Raw genomic sequence first — 17,873 nt, 5'->3', positions numbered from 1 at the left:
TGCTGGCTCTCTCTCTCTCTCTCTCTCTCTCTCTCTCTCCCTCCCTCCCTCCCTCCCTCCCTCCTTCTCTCCCTCTCTCCTTCCCTCCATTTCTCTCTTTTACTCTCTCTCTTCCCCCCATACACCCCCTCACCCTTCCATACATCCCCCCCAACACCCACTAAATAAACTCTTCATACCCAAGTTCTCTCTTCATGGCTTATCTGTCTGTCCCTTGCCTACCCTGGTCCCACAGCACAGTGGGGCCTTCCAGGGGCACTCACACCATAAATCATAACAATAACCAATTGTGATTTTCCTTGTGCTTTTCCTTCTTTTCCTTCCTGCTAGGCAGAGCCATCTCTGAGGAAGGCCCTGACTTCAGGAGAGCTGTGACTGGAGCAAAAGTGAAGCTGATATTGTTGGCCCAGCGCTTGCTCTTGATTCAAACACTCAGCTTCCTTCAGGAAGCCTAGACAATCTGTGATTCAGATAAAATGCTTGAGAGAGGGCAGGGAGGAGAAGTGAGCTCATGCCACAACTCAGAATAGCATTTGAAGGAAGAAGGTGTGCCAGAAGTGGGGGGAAGCCAAGCAGATTCCTGAAGCCAGATCTGGCACCTGCCCTGCTCTTACTGTTTAGACTGAAGCCCAGAGGCACCTCATTCCACATGCCTTGGCACAGCCTTAGGGAAAAATGAGAAAGCTAGAGACTCAGAAATTAAAATTTCCACCCGCTGGGCAGAAGAAGGGCTTGAGATCTTGGAGGGAAATGAAGCTGTATTTCTGCCCCTCTGAGCTTGTGGACTGAGGCTTGTAATTACTACATTTTACTTTTACATATATTTTCCTTTTGTGTGTGTATTTGTGTACACACATGTGTGCATGTATTGTGCAGGTCTGTGGATGTGGAGGCCAGAGGTCAGCATCATGTGTCTTCCTCGATCACTCTCCATCTTAGTATCTAAGGCAGGGTCTCTCACTGAACCTGGAGCTGACCAATTTGGCTCCTTAGGGCTGGGACTGCAGGTGCATGTGCCACACCTAGCTCTTTCTTTCTTTCTTTCTTTCTTTCTTTCTTTCTTTCTTTCTTTCTTTCTTTCTTTTTAACATAGGTTCTGGGGCATTGAACTCAGGTCCTCATCCTTCTTTAACAATCTGTTTATTAACTAAACCATCTTCCCAGTACCATTTTATTAAATTAATAGAAGTAGTGAGAGATAAGCAGCTGAATGTGTACCACTATGCTAACTCTGTCCAGGGCCGAAAACCAATGAATCTTGGACTTCCTGGACCCTAACAAAAATGTTACCATCCTCTCAAAACCACAGCATTAACTATCATGCTGAACGTCCTCTTTCTCTTACACAGATAACTAAATATATGTATATATGGGCTTTCTTACCCTTTCTTCACAGCATCCTTCTGTCATGGAGCTGACCAGCTGATTTCTGTTGTAATAAGCATGGCTTTCTTTCTTCCTCTTTATCTCCTTCCTCCTGGCAACTGTTCAGGTTCTCAACCTGTCTGCTGTGTTGTTTTTCTCCCAAACTAAGAAAATTATTCTTGAGCTTATATATATGCCTCACACTTGTGATCCCAACATTTGGGGATGGAGGCAGGAGGATTACCATGAGTTGAGTTGGAGACCAGTCCAGGCTACATAGTGAGTTCCTCACTACATAGTGAATATCCTCAGCTACAGTATGAAACTCTTCAAAACGTAACAAAACAAACACCAGACCAATGTAGGGCTGCAGGGATGGCTCAGCACTTAGGAGTATGTGTTGCTCCTGTAGATTAGAGTTTGGTTCCCAAGGCCGAGGTCCATCATTCATAACCACTTGTAACTCCAACTCCAGGAAATCTGATGCCTCTTCTGGGCTCCAAAGTGCCCTCTTCTGGCATCTACACCCACACGCATATGCTCTGCCCCTCCACACACACTAAAAAGTAATATTGTTTTACAAATAAATAAAGTTAAATAATAAAATGAACTACAAGATAATGTCAACAAATGTAAACAGTCCTAGGCCACATCAGTAGAGAGCTGAAGCTCAAAATGTACCCATTAGCCACTGAACCAGGCAGCCAAACCATGTACCCGTTAGCCACTGAACCACTGAACCAGGCAGCCTCACCATGTGAACTCTTAGATGCTGCTGCAATGACTTGGGACACTTGTTCAGATTCTACATAATTCTCCACTGATTCTTTTTATTCTTTTTTTAAAAAGAAAACAAACTATCTTGTTTGCATTATACATACCAATCCCAGTTCCCACTCCCTCTCCCCATCCCATTCCTTCCACACACACCCTGCCACCGCCCCACCCAATCCTCAGAGAGGGTAATGCACATTGCTTTGGAGAAGGTCCAAGATCTAGGCTGAGCAAGATAGCCATCCAAAGAGAATAAGTTCCCAAAGAGCCAGTATAAGCAGTAGGGGTAAATCCTGGTCCCACTGCCAGTGGCCCCACACTCTGTCCCAGCAATATAACTGTCACCCACATTCAGAAGATCTAGTTTGGTCCTATACTGTTTCCTTCCCTGTCCAGCTGGAGTTGGTGAACTCCCATTAGCTCAGGTAAACTGATATGAATCTCTTTGCTCATATTCTCACTCTCCCACTCTTCAACTGGACTTTGGGAGCTCATCCCAGTGCTCCTCTGAGGGTTTCTGCCTCTGCTTCCATCAGTTGCTGGATGTAGGTTCTATGGTGACATTTAAAATATACATCAATCTGACTAAAGGGCAAGACCAGTTCAGTTCTCCTCTACTGTTTATGGTCTTAGCTGGGGTCATCCTTGTGGATTCCTGGGGATTTCTCTAGTGCCAGGCTTCTTGCTAGTCCCATAATGGCTCCCTCAATCAAAACATCTATTTCTTGCTCTCATCTCTGCCTTTCCTCCATCTTGACATCTCGTTCCCTTAAGTTCTTCTCCCCACTCCCCTTCTCCCTTCTTCTTCCCTTTCTGCCCTCCCTTCTCCCCCTGCTCCTATGTTTTCAATGTTATCAGGCGATCTTGTCTATTTCCCCTTTCCAGGTATATGTGTGTGTGTGTGTGTGTGTGTGTGTTGTTATCAGGCGATCTTGCCTATTTCCCCTTTCCAGGTGTGTGTGTGTGTGTGTGTGTGTGTGTGTGTGTGTGTGTGTTTCTTAGGGTTCACCTTATTACTTAGCTTGTCTAAGATCATGAACTATAGGCTCAATATCCTTTGTTTATAGCTGTCATCCACTTCTGAGTGAGGACACACTGTGTTCATCTTTCTGGGTCTGAATTACCTCACTCAGGATGGGTTTTTCTAGTTCTATCCATTTGCAAAATACAAGATGTCATTGTTTTACCTTTGAGTAGTACTCCAATGTGTAAATGTGCCACATTTTCTTTATCAATTTTTTGGTTGAGGGGCATCTAGGTTGTTTCCAGGTTCTGGATATTGCAAATAATGCTTCTATGAATATAGTTGAACAAATGTCCTTGTAGTATGATTAAAGCATCTTTAGATATATGCCAAAGACTGATATTGCTGAGTCTTGAGGTAGGTTGATTCCAAATTTTCTGAAAAACCACCATACTGATTTCCAGAGTGGTTGTTCAAGTTTGCATTCCCACAATCAATGAAGGAGTATTCCCCTTACTCCACATCCTCTCCAGCATAAACTATCATTGGTGTTTTTAATCTTAGCCATTCTAACTGGTATAAGATGGTATCTCAAAGTCCATTTTGATTTGAATATCCCTGATGGCTAAGGATGTTGAACATTTCCTTAAGTGTCATTTGGCCATTTGAGCTTCTTCTGTTGAGAATTCTCTGTTTAGTTCTGTACTCTATTTTTGAATTGAATTATTTGCAATTTTGATGTCCAATTTCTTGAATTCTTTATATATTTTGGAGATCAGTCCTCTGTCAGATGTGGGGTTGGTGAAGATATTTTCCTATTCTGTAGGCTGCCTTTTTGTCTTATTGACTATGTCCTTTGCTTTACAGAAACTTCTCGCTTTCATAAGGCCCCATTTATTTATTGTTGCTCCCAGTGTCTGTGCTACTGGTGTTATATTTAGGAAGTGGTCTCCTGTGCCCATGCATTGAAGGCTACTTTCCACTTTCTTTTCTATCAGGTTCAGTGTGGTAGGATTTATATTGGGATCTTTAATCCATTTGAACTTGAGTTTTATGCATGGGATAGGTATGGATCTACTTTCATTCTTCTACATGTTGACATCCAGTTATGCCAGCACCATTTGTTGAAGATGCTTTCTTTTTTCCATTGTATAATTTTAGGGTTTTTTTGTCAAAAATCAGGTGTTCATAGGTATGTGGATTAGTATCCAGGTCTTTGATTTGATTCCATTCATCAACCTGTCTGTTTTTATGCCAATACCAAGCTGTTTTCATTACTGTAGCTCTGAAATAGAACTTGATGTCAGGGATAGTGATGCATCCAGAAGTTCTTTTATTGTACAGGATTGTTTGGGCTATTCTGGGTTTTTTGTTTTTCTGTATGAAATTGAGTATTGTTCTATCAAGGTCTGTGAAGAATTGTGTTCGGATTTTAATGGGGACTGCATTGAATCTATAGACAGCTTTGGGTAGGATTGCCATTTTTATCATGTTGATCCTACCTATCCAAGAGCATAGGAGATCTTTCTATTTCCTGGTGTCTTCTTCAATTTCTTTCTTCAAAGACTTAAAGTTCTTGTCAAATAGGTCTTTCACTTCTTTGTTAGTTTTACTCTCAAGATATTTTATGTTATTTGTGTCTATTGTGAAGAGTGATGTTTCTCTGATTTCTTTCTCAGCTTCTTTATCATTAGTATATAGGAGGGCTACTGGTATTTTTGAGTTGATCTTGTAACCTGCCACACCACTGCCACATTACTGAAGCTGCCACATCAGTAGAAATTCCCTAGTAGAGTTTTGGGGGTCACTTATATATACTATCATATCATCTGCAAATAGTGAAACCTTGACTTATTCCTTTCCAATTTGAATACCCTTGATCTCCTTTTGTTGGTTTATTGCTCTAGCCAGAATTTCAAGAACTATGTTAAATAGATATGGAGAAAGTGGACAGCCTTGTCTTGTTCCTGATCTTAATGGAATCGCTTTGAGTTTCTCTCCATTTAATTTGATGTTGGCTGTTGGCTTGCTGTATATTGCTTTTATTATGTTTAGATACATTCCTTGTATCCCTGATCTCTTCAAGACCTTTATCATGAAGGGGTGGTGGATTTTGTTGAATGATTTTTCAGCATCTCATGAGATGATCATATGATTTTTTTTCTTTCAGTTTATTTATATGATGGATTATATTGTTAGATTTTTGTATGTTGAACCATCCCTGCATCTCTGGAATGAAGCTGACTTGATCATGGTGGATGATTTTTTAATGTGTTCTTGGATTCCGATTACCAGTATTTTATTGAATATTTTTGCATCTATGTTCATGAGTGAGATTGGTCTGTGATTCTCTTTCTTGGTTGAGTCTTTGTGTGGTTTTGGTATCAGGGTAACTGTAGCCTCATAAAAAGGGTTTGGTAATGTTCCTTCTGTTTCTATTATGTGGAACACTTTAAGGAGTATAAGTATTAGCTCTTCTTTGAAGTTCTGGTAGATTTCTGCACTGAAACCATCTAGCCCTAGGATTTTTGTTTTGTTTTAGTTTGGTTGGTTGGTATCCTTTTGATATTGATTGAATAGAATGACTGCTTCTATTTCCTTGCAGGTTATGGGTCTATTTAAATTGTTCACCTGGTCTTGGTTTAATTTTGGTATGTGATACCTAGCTAGAAAATTGTCCATTTCTTTTACATTTTCCAATTTTGTAAAGTACAAATTTTTGTAGTATGATTTAATTATTCTCTGGATTTTCTCAGTGTCTGTTGTTATGTCCCCCTTTTCATTTCTGATTTTTTCAATTTGGATGTTCTTTCTCTGCCTTTTGGTGGTTAGTTAGGATGAAGGTAGGTCTATTTTGTTGATTTTTTTTCAGGAACCAGCTCTTTGTTTCATTGATTCTTTGTATTGCCTTCTTTGTTCCTATTTTATTGATGTCAGCCCTCTATTTGGTCATTTCCTGTCATCTACTCCTGGATGAGTCTGCTTCTTTTTGTTCTAGAGCTTTCAGGTGTGCTGTTAAGTCACTAGTGTGAGCTTTCTCCTCTTTCTTTATGTAGGCACTTAGTGCTATGAACTTTCCTCTTAGCCCTGCCTTCATAGTGCCCTATAGATTTGGGTATGCTGTGCTTTCATTTTCATTGAATTCTAGGAAGTCTTTAATTTCTTCCTTGACCCAGGGGTAGTTCGATGGAGCACTGTACAATTTCCATGAGTTTGTAGGCTTTCTGCAATTAGTGTTGTTGTTAAATTCTATCTTTAAACCAGAATAATCTGATAAAAATCCAGGGGGTTACTCCAATTTATTTGTATCTGTTGAGACTTGCTTTGTTACCGAGTATGTGATCAATTTTATAGACGGTTCCATGAGGTGCTGAGAAGAAGGCATATCCTTTTGTGTTTGGGTGGAATGTTTTGTAGATGTCTGTTTAGTTAATTTGAGTCATGACATCTGTTAGTTCTCTTATTTCTCTGTTAAGTTTCTGTCTGGCAGACCTGTCCATTGGGGAGAGTGGGGTGTTTAATCTCCTATTATTAGTGTGTGGGGTTTGATGTGCTATTTAAGGTTGAGTAATTTTTTTGTTTACATATGTGGATGCTCTTGTATTTGGGGCATAGATGTTCAGGGTTAAGACTTCATCTTGATTGATTGTTCCTGTTATGAGTATAAAGTTTCCTTCTCTCTCTCTTCTGACTGATTTTAGTTTGAAGTCTATCTTGTTAGATATTAGGATAGCTACACCCACTTGTTTCTTAGGTCTCTTTGATTGGAAAATCTTTTCCCAGCCCTTTACTCTGAGATAATGTCTGTCTTTGAGGCTGAGGTATGTTTCTTGTATACAGCAGAGGGATGGATCCTGTTTTCTTATCCACTCCCATGGCCTGTGTCTTTTTATAGGTGAATTGAGTTCATTGATTTTAGGAGATATTAGTGACCAGTGATTGTTAATTACTGATAATTTTTGGTGGTAGTGTTTTTGTGTTTCCATTCTTTGGGGCTTACTGGTGTGAGGTTATCTTTTGCCTGCATTTTTGGTGGGTGCAGGTAGCTTCCTTGGGTTGGAGTTTTCCTTCTAGTACTTTCTGTAGGGCTGGATTTGTGGATAGGTATTGTTTAAATCTGGTTTTGTTATGGGATATCTTGTTTTCTCCATCTATGGCGATTGAAAGCTTTGCTAGGTATAGTAGTCTGGCCTGACATCCGTGGTCTCTTAGTGTCTGCAGTACATCTGTCCAGGACCTTCTGACTTTCATGGTTTCCATTGACAAGTTGGATATAATTCTGATAGGTCTGCCTTTATATGTTACTTGACCTTTTTCTTTTGTAGCTATTAATATTCTTTCTTCATTCTGTATGTTTTGTGTTTTATTATATAACCAGGGGATGGGTTTTTTTTTGGGGGGGGTCCAGTCTATTTGGTATTCTGCAAGCTTCTTGTACCTTCACAAAGATATCCTTCTTTAGGTTTGGAAAGTTTTCTTCTATAATTTTCTTGAATATATTTTCTGTGCCTTTGAGCTACAGTTCTTCTCCTTCTTTCCCTATTATTCTTTGGTTTGTCTTTTTATTGTGTCCTAGATTTCCTGGATGTTTTGTGTTAACTGTCCTTGCCTGTAGTCAGACTGATGAATATCTTAAATATCACCATAAAGCCTTCATTCAGCAACTAATGGAAACAGAGGCAGAGACCTGTATTGGAGCACTGGACTCCAGTTGAAGAGTGGATGGAGTGAGAATATGAGCAAAGCGGTCCAGACCATGATGAAGACACCACTGAAACAGTTTACCTGAGCTAATGGGAGCTCACCAACTCCAGCTGTACAGGAAAGGAAACAGCATAGGACCAAACTAGTCCCTCTGAATGTGGATGACAGTTGTATGGCTGGGGCAGGCTGCAGGGCAACAGGCAGTGGCACCAGGATTTATCCCCACTGCTTGTACTTGCCTTTTGGGAACCTATTCTCTTTGGATGGATACCTTTCTCAGCTTAGCTATAGTGGGGGGGGGGTGAGGTAGGGAGAGTAGGTAGAAGGAATGGGAGGAGGGGAAGGAGTGGAAACTGGGATTGGTATGTATAATGAACATAGTTTGTTTTCTTTTAAAAAATATTTAAAAAGCGAAAAAGAGAATTTGTTGGATTTAACATTTTCTTTGACTGATGAATCTATTTCCTCTATAGTATCTTCCATACCATATCTCTCAATCTCTCTCTCTCTCTCTCTCTCTCTCTCTCTCTCTCTCTCTCGTTTTTTTATTTTTCAAGACAGGGTTTCTCTGTAAAACAGTCCTAGCTGTCTTGGAACTATCTCTTATAGACCAGGCTGGCCTGGCCTTGAACTCACAGAGATCTTCCTGCCTCTGCCTCCCGAGTGCTGGGATTAAAGGCATGCACCACCACTGCCTGGCTCATCTCTTGTATTCTGTTGGTTATGCTTGCCTCTGTAGTTCCTGTTCATTTACTCAGATTTCCCTCGGTTTTTGTTTTCTCTATTGCCTCTATTTCAGACTTCAAGTCTTGAACTGTTTGAACTGCTTACTTCACCTGTTTATTTTCCTTGGCTTTCTTGGGTTTCTTTGAGTGATTTATTAATTTTTTCCAATTTTTTGTTTTTCCCTTTCTTTAAGGGAATTTTCCATTTCCTCTTTAAAGGTCTCTGTAGAGAGCTGCGTGGAGCCACGCCTAAAAGATGGCGCTGGCTTCCGCCCTCCACGATCCCGAAAGTGAGTGCTCTCTGATAAACAATTCCTTATTTGGCTAAGACCGGACTCTTGCGATCATCACCCGATGATCGCAAGCGGTTTGCGTATGCTTGGACCAATGGACGGTGCCCACGTGGCTATCCAGGGTTGGTAGCCCCAGGCCTATACTTAAGGGCTGGGAGAGGCTTGCCTTGGGGGGCGGGGGGGGGGAGAGAAGAGAGAGAGATACAATTGTAAAAAAGGTCCTGAATAAAACTTCTTGCAAGAAGAGCTCCGGTGTTGCATCATCCTTGCTGGTCGAGGTGGTCGCGACAGGTCTCTATCATCCTCAGATAGTTATGTTTAAAATAATTTTCTTTTGCTTCTTCTGGGTTAGGATGACCAAGTTTTCCTGTTGTATAACCTCTGGGTTCTGGTGTTATCATGTTGCTTTTTAGGTTGAATGAATTCTTGCATTGGCACCTCCCATCTCTTCCTCCAATTTGTGCTAGAGTGTTTTTGCCTCTTGGTCTAATCCTTCCAGAGGCTGTCTCTATCTTTGGAAACTGTTCTTGGTCTGCTCTGTACTGTTGCTGTCTGAGGTCTCTCTTGGCCCGCTCTCTTGGTCTACTCTGTGTAGTCACAGCCTGTGCTTCAGAGTTCCTCTTTTGGTCCTCTCTCTTGGTCCTCTCTGTGAATTTGCAGCCTGTGATTCAGAGTTCCACTGAGGTTGCAGGGGATAGGTCCACTGGTTCTTTTTTGAGACAAGGTTTCTCTGTGTAGCCCTGGCTGTTCTAGAACTCACTCTGTAGACCATGTTGGCTTTGAACTATGTAGCTGAGACTGGCCTTGAATTACAAACACACACACACACACACACACACACACACACACACACACACACACACACACACCACTTCACCTCCTAAGCGCTGGGTTACAGGTATGCACCACCGCACCCAGCTGTTTGCTGGTTCTACTAAATATGAGACTGCCCTTGCATACTAGAAGTCTCTCTATTGAATATGAGACTGTTCTTGCATACTGGAAGTCTCTAGCTTCAGTGGGTGAATAGTAATGCTTTTTAATTTTGTTAATTAACTCCGTCCTAGCCACAGCCCTTTAGTGCTACATATCCTGGCCATGCTGATTCTGCACATGTAAAATTCTAATTAGATTAGAAACCTGCTCTAGAGCGACTTATTCTAGGAATGCAGTGCTTCATCCCATCATAATTTTTAAAATGACAGGAAGGAGCCACAGCATACAATAGGACTCACATGGGAGGTTTATTGGAAGAGGAGAGGGAAGGGGCAAAGAAGGGGGCAGAGACCAATACCTGGGCACAAGAGTGGCAGAAGAGCGAGGCAGAGAAAGAAAGCAAGAGAGAGAAACAGGGAGGTAGGCAAGGCCCACCTTTTATAAGGGAACGTAGTGAATGTACACAGAAGGTGCTTAGTGACTGCAGCTGAGGATGTATCCTTCAGGATGCCCAGGGCAGGCCAGTACAGATACACTGTCTCCAGGGCAGGGTTCTGGAGAACCCACCAAAGAGTTCAAAGATCTATGGACAGAAGGAAACTCCTTTCTGCCACTGCCTCCCCTCACTTCAAGACAGGTTATTTTCTATTTCTATAACCACTGGATCAGGGAATTAGGGTTCAAAGATGTGGTAACTTTCACGCAGTAGCCAAAGACTTTCTCAGTGACCCCAAAAAAATCTCTTCACCTGTGATTCAAACACAGCACCACTGACTTTCCTTTTTAGGAGAGCAATAACACCAGTTGGAGTTTTGTCATCATCGTGTGTGTGTGTGTGTGTGTGTGTGTGTGTGTGTGTGTGTGTGTGATGTCCAAATGTTTACCAGGGCATGTGTAGAAGTCTGAGAAAGACATTGGGTGTCCTGTTCCATCACTAGGTCTTTTACAAATCTAGAGGTAGACTGGTGGTCAGCAAACCCCAACCACTCTCCTGTCCCTTCCCACCACAGTGCTGGGGGCTACAGATACGTGGCTACTGCTCAGAGGCCCAGCCCCCAGCAGGTCAGAAAGACTGGAGAGGAGATGTGGAGTAGGTGAACAACTAGACAGATGCACAGACACACACAGGAACTTTATTTGAGGGCCAGAGTTCAATTCTTCTTTTATTTTTCTCTCTGCTGGTTGTTCTGTTCTGTTCTTCTACCCTGACGTTTTCTTCTTTTCAGTTGTTCTCCTTCTATCTCTCTTCTGGTGTTCTCTTTTTTCTTCTCTGATGGTTCCCTTCTCTTTCCTGATGTTTTTCCTTCTACGTCTTTCCTTTTTCTATCTCTTATTTTTCTCTTATCCTTTTTATTCCCCAATACAAAGATTTCTATGCAAGAAAAGATTTCAACCTCACAACCACAAATTACATATTTTCCAAAAACAAGTTAAAATCTTTACATAAGAAATCACATTAAGATCAGGAGTTACATGTTTTTCTTAGAAGTCCACAAGCAATTCGACATTTTTCTCTGTATTAATTTTTACACCATAACATCTTCACCCCAAAGCAATGATTCCTTCATAAATGATTAACAAAATCTTAAGCAAGCCAAGTATATCTCAGTCAGTTCCTTTTGTCCTGACAGGAAGCTGTTTGGGGTTTCAGTGGAGCAGATTTTTTTTCTTAATTCTACTCCAGAGAAACTTTAAAAGAGTGCTCAGCTGACCATCTATTTTTCTTTATTTTATTGTTGTTTTATATATTTTTCTCCACTCCCCTCCTTTTCTCTCACCTCCTCTTCTACCCTCTCCCATGGTCCCCATGCTCCCAATATACTCAGGAGATCTTGTCTCTTTCTACTTCCCGTGTACATTAGATCCATGTATGTCTCTCTTAGGGTCCTCATTATTGTCTAGATTCTCTGGAATTGTAAATTGTAGGCTTTTTTGCTTTATGTATAAAAGACACTTATGAGAGAATAGTATGATATTTGTCTTTCTGGGTCTGGGTTACCTCACTCAATATATCCATTTCCCTGCAAATTTCAAGATGTCATTGTTTTTTTCTGCTGTGTAGTACTCCATTGTGTAAATGTACCACATTTTCCTTCTCCGTTCTTCGATCGAGGGGTATTTAGGTTGTTCCCAGGTTCTGATAAACAATGTTACTATGAACATAGTTGAGCACATGTCCTTGTGGTACAATTGAGCATCCTTGGGGTATATACCCAAAAGTGGTATTGCTGGGTCTTGAGGAAAGTTGTTTCCTAATTTTCTAAGAAATCATCATACTGGGGGATGGAGAGATGGCTCAGAGGTTAAGAGCATTGCCTGCTCTTCCAAACGTCCTGAGTTCAATCCCCAGCAACCATATGGTGACTCACAACCACCCGTAATGGGGTCTAGTGCCCTCTTCTGGCCTGCAGGCATACACATAGAATATTGTATACATAATAAACAAATATTTAAAAAAAGAAATCATCATACTGATATTCAAAGGGGCTGTACCAGTTTGCAATCCCACCAGCAATGCAAGAATGTTCCTTTTACCCTACATCCTCTCCAGCAAAAGTTGTCATTAGTGTTTTTGATCTTGGCCATTCTGACAGGTGTAGGATGGAATCTCAGAGTTGATTTGATTTGCATTTCTCTGATGACTAAGGATGTTGAGCATTTCCTTAAGTGTTTTTCAGCCATTTTAATTACTCTGTTGAGAGTTCTCTGTTTAGGTCTGTACTCCATTTTTTTATTGTTTTTTTTTTGAGACAGGGTTTCTCTGTGGTTTTGGAGCCTGTCCTGGAACTAGCTCTTGTAGACCAGGCTGGTCTCGAACTCAGAGATCTGCCTGCCTCTGCCTCCCAAGTGCTAGGATTAAAGGCGTGCGCCACCACCGCCCGGCTGTACTCCATTTTTTTATTGAATTATTTGTTCTTTTGACGACCAATTTCTTGAGCTCTTTGTATGTTTTGGAGATCAGTCCTCTGTCTGATGTGAGGTTGATGAAGATCTTTTCCCATAATGTAGACTGCTGTTTTGTCTTTTTGAACGTGTCCTTTGCTTTACAGAAGCGTCTCAGTTTCAGTAGGTCCCATTTATTAGTTGTTTGAGGTCTATTTAATTTGCTTATCTGGTCTTATTCAATTTTAGTTAGTGATATTTATCCAGAAAGTTATCCATTTCCTTTAAGTTTTCCAATTTTGTGGAGTACAGGTTTTCAAAATATGATCTAATGATTCTCTAGATTTCCTCCATGTCTTATGTCCCCCTTTTCATTTCTGATTTTGTTAATTTGAATGTTCTCTCTCTCTGCCTTTTGGGTAGTTTGGATAAAGGTTTGTCTCCTTTATTGATTTTCTCAAAGAACCAACTCTTTGTCTTGTTTATTCTTTGTATTGTTTTCTTTGTTTCTATTTTGTTGATTTCTGCTCTCAACTTATTTCCTGCTGTCTAGTCCTCCTGGGTTAGTTTGCTTCTTTTTGTTCTAGAGTTTTCAAATGTTCTTTTAACTCACTAGAGTGGATTTTTTTTCCCAGCTTCGTTATGTAAGCATTTAGTGCTATGAACTTTCCTCTTAACATGCTTTCATTGTATCCCATAAATTTGTGTGATGTGTGGTCATTTTCATTTAATTTTAGGAAGTCTTTAATTTCTTCCTTGACACATTGATGATTCAGGTGAGCATTGTTTAATTTCTAAGTGTTTTGGGGCTTTAGTGAAATTAGTGTTGTTGTTGAATTCTATTTTTAAGCCATGGTGATCCAGTAAGATACATAGGGTTATTCCAATTTTTTTGTATCTGTTGAGGTTTACATTGTTATCTAGTATGTGTGGTCAGTTTTTGAGAAGGTTCCATGAGGTGCTGAGGAGAAGGTATATTCTTTTATGTTTGGATGGAATATTCTATAGATGTCTGTTAAGTCCATTTGAGTCATAACATGTTAGTTCCTATATTTCTCTGTTAATTTTCTGTCTGACAGACCTATCCAGTTGTGAGAGTGGGATGTTAAAGTCTCTCACTATTTGTATGTAGGGTTTAATGTGTGGTTTAAGTTTAGAAGTGTTTCTGCCAGGCAGTGGTGGCGCACGCCTTTAATCCCAGCACTTGGGAGGCAGAGGCAGGTAGATTTCTGTGAGTTTGAGGCCACCCTGGTCTATGAGAGCTAGTTCCAGGACAGGTTCCAAAGCCACAGAGAAACCCTGACTCAAATAAAACAACAAAAAAAGTGTTTATTTTACATATGAGGGTGCCCTTGTATTTGGGACATAGATGCTCAGTATTGAGGTTTCCTCTTGATAGATTCTTGCTGTGACTATCCTGAAATGTCCTTCTTTGTCTCTTTTGATTGATATTAGTTTGAAGTCTATTTTGTTAGATATTAAGATAGCTACAGTAGCTTGTTTCTTAGGTCCATTTGATTGGAAAAAATTTTGCCAACTCTTTACTCTGAGGCAATGTCTGTCTTTGAGGTATGTTTCTTGTATGCAGCAGAAGGATGGGTTCTGTTTTTGTACCCATTCTCTTAACCTGTGTCTTTTTATAGGTGAGTTGAGTCCATTTATATTAAGGGATACTAATAACCAGTGATTGCTAGTTCCTATTATCTTAGTTTTCATTGTTGGTAATGTTTTGTGTGTGTTTTTCCCTTCTTTGGGATTTGCTGATGTGAGATTATCTATTTTTTGTGTTTTTGTGGATGTAGCCAACTTCCTTGGGTTGGAGTTTTCCTTCTAGTACTTTGTATAGTGCTGTGTTTGTGGCTAGGTATTGGTTAAATCTGGCTCTGTCATGGAATATCTTGTTTTGTCTATCTATGGTTATTTAAAGTTTTGCTGGATATAGCAGTCTGAGCTGGCATCTGTGGTCTCTTAATGTCTGCATAATGCTTGAGCAGGACCTTCTGGTTTTTTTGTTTGTTTGTTTGTTTGTTTCTATTGAGAAGTCAGGTGTAATTCTGATAGGTCTGCCTTTATATGTTACTTTGCCTATTTCCATTGCATGCAGCTCTTAATATTCTTTCTTTATTCTGTATGTTTAGTGTTTTGAATATTATGTGGTAAAGGGACTTTTTTTGATCCAGTCTATTTGGTGTTCTGTAAGCTTCTTATATCTTCATGTGCATATCTTTCTTTAGGTTAGGAAAGTTTGCGTCTATGATTTTGTTGAATAAATTTTCTGTGACTTTGAACTGGAGTTCTTCTATCCCTATTATTCTTATTCTTTCCATGGTGTCCCATATTTCTTGGATATTTTGTGTTAAGCTTTTGTTAGATTTAATATTTTCTTTGACTGATGAGTCTATTTTCTTTATTGTGTCTTCAGCAATTGAGATTCTCTTCCATCTCTTGTATTCATCTGTTTATGCTTGCATTTGTGGTTACTGATGGTTTTCTCATAATTTGTCTCTATAATCTCCTCAACTTGTGTTTTCTTTATTGTCTCTGTTTTGTCTTTCAAGTCTTTAATCATTTTTTCACCTGTTTGATTTTGTTTTCTTTAAGGGATTTGTTGATTTCTTCCAATTTTTTGTTAGTCTTTTCCTCCATTTCTTTGAGGGAATTTTTTATTTCCTCTTTAAGGGCCTCAAACATTCTCTTAAAGTTATTTTTAGGTCATTTTCTTCTGCTTCATCTGTATTTGGTTGTTCGTGTCTTTCTGTTGTAGGGCCACTAGTTTCTATTGGCGTCGTGTTGCTCTTAGTGGTGTTGAGTGCGTTTTTACCTAGTGTACCCATTTTTACCTCTGATTGGTGTAGTTGGGCTGTCTGTGTCTCTGAAGATCAGTCTTCCAGGTGTCAGTGGATCCAAGGCCCAGATGGTTGCACCTTGTGTTGCAGTCAGGGCCATGGTTCCAGTCACCTCAGAGGTCACTCGGTGTTCCTAGAAGCCGTTCAGTGCTCCTTGGGGTTGCTCTACAGTACCAGGGGTCATTTGTGCCTGCTTCAATGGAGATTGCTTGCTTGGGGTGTTTGAGCTGAGGTTGCTGTCTTGGGCCTTCTCCTGTGCAGTTAGCTGGTTTAAGCTTGCTCTGGTTGTGGTGGCTGGCTCAGGCCTGCTACCTCAGAGGTTGCTGATTCACTATCAGTCCTATAGTCTCTGGCTTGGGCCTGCTCCCTCAGCAGTGGCTCCCTTGTACCTGCTTCTGTGGTAGTCCTTCCTCATCGCTGGTTCAGGCCTGCTCTGGCGAAGGTCATGTGGATGTCCGTGGCCTGAGCCTGCTACCACGAAGGTCCCTGGCTTGGGCCCAGTCCCACAGCATTCTCTGGCTCAGGCTTGCTCCTTCAGTGGTGGCTCCCTTGTACCTGCTCCTGTTCCATTTATTTTTCTTTACACACAACAGGGTCATTCAATTTCCTTTCACAACTTTGTTTTTTTGGAATGCATATCGGGGCTTGAGATTAATTCTGTAAGCTGCATGACCAAGGAAATCAGGCCTAACCCTGGGTGTAGAGACATAATTGTTTTCTTTGATCATCAGCCTGTTTTCCCCAGGCAGAATTCATTAGACTTCCTTGTCCTTATTTTTTATCCTCTGTAAATCTCACATCTAACTAAGGGGAAAGTGACTTCTAACCTATCTTTTGCCCTTTTTTGTATCTCTTGCTAAATTGGCAAAATCACCTAAACTGTTTCCTTAATCATCTTTAATCATCTTTACTGTCTTAACCACCTATATCTTTTAGGCTGACTCAGAAAGTCCATAGATCTAACTAAGCATTATTGTTCTTATAAGAATCATCTTGATTTGATCTGCAAGTACGGTGTCCAGGGAGGAGTAGGATTTTCCCATGAAGCAATCACACTATACTAGATACAGGGGATTCTTTCACATAATAATCACACCATGCCAAATACAGCAGCAAGCCCGAGGGAGGACAGCAGAAACAAGGGGCATTCTGGAGACAGTCCACTGCCCCCACCCAGGCTTTAGCTTTGCTATTCAGTAAATTGAACTTCATGAGCTCCATTGCTGACTACAGTTCCTCTGATACGGCCACCAATGTGTGGCCCATACCAGGCATTTCATATGGGTACAGGTGTCAGAACTGAGGTTCTCATTCTTGCACTCTTATCCACCGAGATAAAAGATACAGCTTGAGATGAACACAGGCATTCAATGTATCTGCTTCCCGAGTAGTGCTACAGACCAAACCTCTCTATCTTGCCTTCCCCACCATGATGGACTGAATTTCTCTGAACTGTGAGCTAAAATTGTACCCTCCCCTCTTTGTTAGAAAGTTGGTTAGTGATAAGAACTGTCAATACAGAAAAGAGGTACCAGGAGTAAGGACATTCACTGTGATTCTTTCACACGTCTGAAATGTTAGACATGCTATTTACTAGGCTTTGGTCTTATTCTGTTCCTATCTTTATTTTGCTATACCCACATTTGTCCATTTTGGAATAAAATATTTACTTTGTGCTATTTATGTTTTTAAAATCATTCTGTGAGCATGAGTATGCAGGTACCATGGCATTCATATGGAATTCAGAAGACAGTTTTGAGTGTCTGTTCTCACCTCTCAGCTTGTTTGAGGCAGAGTCTCATGTTGTTTGTCACTGTGTATTCCAGGCGTCAAGGGAGCCCTTGTCTCTGCCTTTCAGCTTGCCTTCAGAATGCTGGGACTATGGACACATGCTACCATATTCCAGTTTACTGGGTTCTGTGGATCCTAACTCATGTCCCTCTAGCCAATAAATTGTTTCTTGGTTTTATACGTTTACAGGTTTACAGGGAAAAAATGTCTTGGATTTCTAAAGAGAATAAACTATTCAGATATTGGAGGCTCTTACAGGAGAAACCAAATGAACTTTGTATTATGGGGTGGGTGGGGGAGTTTGCCAGAAATAATGATTATAAACGTGTAATCATAACACCAAAGTAAAGGCAAAAGGGTTGTAGTTCAAGGCCAGCCTGGGATACATAGTGCAAGACTGTGTCTCAACAAAAATGAAATTAAAGGGGCTGGGACATATCTCAGTGGCAGAAAATTTTCCTGGAATGGGTCAGGTCCTGGTACCACTCACCTCACCCCCACCCCTGACACACACACAACCATACACAGGCCTTTCTGAATATTAAATGATTTAAAAATAATTATTCAAGGGGCTGGAGAGATGGCTCGGTGG

The sequence above is a fragment of the Microtus ochrogaster genome, unplaced genomic scaffold (genome assembly GCF_000317375.1).
Source record: "Microtus ochrogaster isolate Prairie Vole_2 unplaced genomic scaffold, MicOch1.0 UNK16, whole genome shotgun sequence".
In the NCBI taxonomy this organism is placed as follows: domain Eukaryota; kingdom Metazoa; phylum Chordata; class Mammalia; order Rodentia; family Cricetidae; genus Microtus; species Microtus ochrogaster.
This window is presented reverse-complemented; position numbering follows the sequence as displayed.